Consider the following 3,630-nt stretch of genomic DNA (forward strand, 5'->3'; position numbering starts at 1 on the left):
ACACGCTTGCTATCACATACCACATATACACGGTAATAATAATGATAAGTTTAAGTTGCATCATTGATTCCTGCAGGGGCGTGGGGTGTGTATTTACTTGTGTTCATCCACTGTCCGTGTTTTCTCCATCCACTGTAAAGTTTCCTTGCTCAATATCCTCTCAAATCTCAGAGGGGGCCTCTACCTGCCTGGCTTCCATCTTACCACCTGTTAAGTGTGGGTCAGAAACACAACTGCTCTTTCTCCTGAGCTCCCAGGGTGGAAGGGCAGGCTCAGAGTCTTGGTATTAGAACGGTAGGCCAACTCCAGGACTGGCTGCCCGCTGCGCCAAGGGCTTTCCTTACTCAGTTGTTCAGTTCCCTTAACCTCCCTTGGGTCTCATTTTGCCCTCCTGTTTGAAGGGTATTCAACTCAGATCCCACACTGGGGTGGAGGCGATCCTGCACGATGATGTATGATGTGTGGGACTTCTCCTAGATGGCAGAGCATCCCTAACAGGGGAAGGCGGTGACCGGAGCACATTCTTGGGAAGACAGTCAGAACCTCTTTAGTGTGCTCTGGTTGGATCTCTGGGTGTTGGATCTCTGATGAGGAAAATAGATTATAGACTATTTCAGGAAGGAGAGGGTATTGGACTTCACTTCTCCACTGACAATCCCTGTACACGAGTCCCCCAATCCTCTAGACCTGAGTCCTCTTCCCCACGATAGTGCTTTGCCCGTGTCTCAGGAGCTCTTAGAGCAGTGCCAGGCAGTGCAGAAAGTCCCTCAGAGAAGCATGGCTGCCGTCACTGTTTGATTAGGCCCCAGTACCGCTCTGAATCACATGTAACCAGAAACTCCCAGCTTCAGCAAAAGGAAGAACGTCCGGGTCTCTTGCTTGTTTTCGATCTGCGGTGACTCACTGAAGCACATGACAGTCCCTAGGCGCTGTTTAGAGAACACAGTGAAACTTTAGATGGAGTTTGGCTAAAGGCAGGGTGATTAACTGATCTCACGCTGGTCCTCCTTTCTCTCCTGGAAAGCTACAGAAACTCAGCCAACGAGATTAAATTATCATTACGCAGCATTGATACCCAACACTGTGCCCATTAACTGCATTCATTACCTAGAGAAAGTTCGGCAAAACCCACTTGCTAGATACTCGCCTCTCGCCCCCTCCCCACTTTCCCATCAAAAAACGCCCCCAAGTTTCTATGCACTCATCAAAGCCTTCCCCAACTTTCTTCCCAAACTACTTCTTACTAGTCCTGAGTTTCTTCCCAATGGAGAAACTGCCTTGTGGAAGATATAAATAGGGCCAATTTAGACATCATTTTTGTCGCTGCTCTACTGAGGGCTGAAGGACAAAATAAAGAGATTCCTGAGACTTCTTTAAATGTTACTTCAACTCTTAGCTCTCTCCTATGTGAGAGCAAATGGATTTCAATTATGCCAGTCCTGTGAGCAGGAAACACAGAATTGAGGCCTTAAATTCGCCCCATTCACTGGTGATTCCGGTTTGTTTAGGCCGCCGATGAATCTTCGTGCTGGCAGTGTTCAGGCGCCTGGGAGCTTGGTTTGATTTCACATAGAAAAGCTTCTCCATTCACGGCAACATCCCAGGTGTGCAAGGCACAAAGGCCTTGATATCCCCATGATTTCCCATTGAATCAGGAGTCAATCACACAGCTGTTAAAGTCCCTCCTGCGCCATGTTGGCCCTGTTCTGCACGAATGCAGCATAGTGTAGAGGAAGCCCCTGGAGGTCAACCCAACCCTGTTGGGATTCTGGCTAGTCAAGGTGGCCTTGGGGAGAACATGTCATTTGCTTTTCTGGCATGCTCTGGGGTGAGGCAGCAGGTGACTTTGCTCTGTGACCCCAGTGGTTTGGCACAGAGGAGAGTGTTACTGTCCCCTTGGGGTGCCCTATCTGCTCTGTTTGCTTGCTACTCTCATGTGTTAGTCTGAATAAGAATTTTATGTCGGGTAAGAACTGGGGAACTTCTAGAGTGTTCTTTCTCTTCGGTGAACTAAATGTTTCTGTCACCTCCTGGAGAATTGGATCGTGGGAAAGAGATTTCCTAGGTCTTCCAAGGAAAACTAGATAGACCACCAGGTTGGCTTGAAAAACTTCACCCTGATAGAGTCTGTCCTGGTTAGCTTCAGTTGTTAGCCTAGAGTCATCCAAGAAAGGAGTTGCCTGAATCAAATTGACCTGTGGGGGACTATCTTGATTGCTGTTTGAGAAAGGAGATCCTACCCACTACGGGTGGTACCATGCTCAGACAGATGGTCCAGGGCTGTAGAAGAAAGCTATTTAAGCATGAGCCTATGAGTAAGCCAGAAAGCTGTGTTCCCTGGCCTAAACAGCCTTGGCAAGGTTGGCAGATGCCTACTTAGTGTCTTGGGAGAGAAGGATTGTGCTGTTTGGTTTGGTTGTTTGGGCTGCTGGTTTTCAGCTTGACACAAGGTAGAGTCATATGGGAAGAGAGACCTCAGCTGAGAAATACCTCCACCAGATTGTTCTGTAGGCAAGCCTGTGGGGCCTTTTCTTGATTAATGATGGATGTGGGAGGGCCCAGGCCACTGTGGGTGGGGCCACCCCTGGCCAGGTGGTCCTGGGTGCTCTAAGAAAGCAAACTCAACAAGCCATGGGGAGCAAGCTAGTCAACAGTATGCCTTCATGGTCTCTGCTTCAGTGCCTGCCTCCAGGCTCCTGTCTTGGCTTGCCTCAATGATGTACTGAAATTAGGAAATGTAAATTAGATAAACCCTTTCCTCTTCAAGTTGTTTTTGGTCATGGTGTTTTGTCACAGCAGTAGAGAGCAAGCTAGGACAAGAATATATCATGGGTGTCCCAGTCCCTCATACTATGCTTCTCTGAGTCTGCTGTCCAGTCCCGGAAGGTACAAGTCATGGCTGACACTTTCATATACATAGTGCCTCTTCTACAACAAAGTGAATTTCCCTGTCTTCTTAATGCAGACGCTGGTGCCCTTGAGATTGTCCTGAGAATCTAGATTTCCACTTCATTTGGGCAGAACTCTGCCGCAGAGGACATGAGAGCCAGGCAAGACCCTCGGTCTGTAGGTAGCAAGCACCTGCTGATGTTTGTCTCACCTACGTTGGAAGCGAGTGTGAAAATTCAAATTTTGGCTTTGAATGAGGGAGAAACAGTGTGTGAGTGACTTCTGCAGAACCCATAAACACATCCAGCCGGGCATGTGGACACAGGGAACACACTTATTCCCGGAACACTTGCCACTTGGAAATGTTCTTTATTATTATTAATAATTAATAAATAAATGGTTCCGAGAGTTCTCATTTTCTCTTGCTACCCAAATTAGCATACTCCCCCACCCCAGTTTTTCTAAATTGCTACCTTTTTTTGATAATGTGTATATAATTATGGCACGCTCTCTGATTCTACCCAAACTCGTTCTTTGTTAGGTTGGTTGACTTTGCCTGCATGCTGTCAGCCACTGCGGGGCTCCCTAAAGGACTGCTATGATGGGTGTAATTAATCCAAGATGAGGCTTCCATTTTGCCTTTCCCTCATATTTTTTCCTTTCCCCCTCCCCATCACAAAGGAGAGAGAGGGAGAGAGAGAGAGAGAGAGAGAGAGAGAGAGAGAGAGAGAGAGAGAGAGA

The sequence above is a fragment of the Microtus ochrogaster genome, chromosome 5 (genome assembly GCF_000317375.1).
Source record: "Microtus ochrogaster isolate Prairie Vole_2 chromosome 5, MicOch1.0, whole genome shotgun sequence".
In the NCBI taxonomy this organism is placed as follows: domain Eukaryota; kingdom Metazoa; phylum Chordata; class Mammalia; order Rodentia; family Cricetidae; genus Microtus; species Microtus ochrogaster.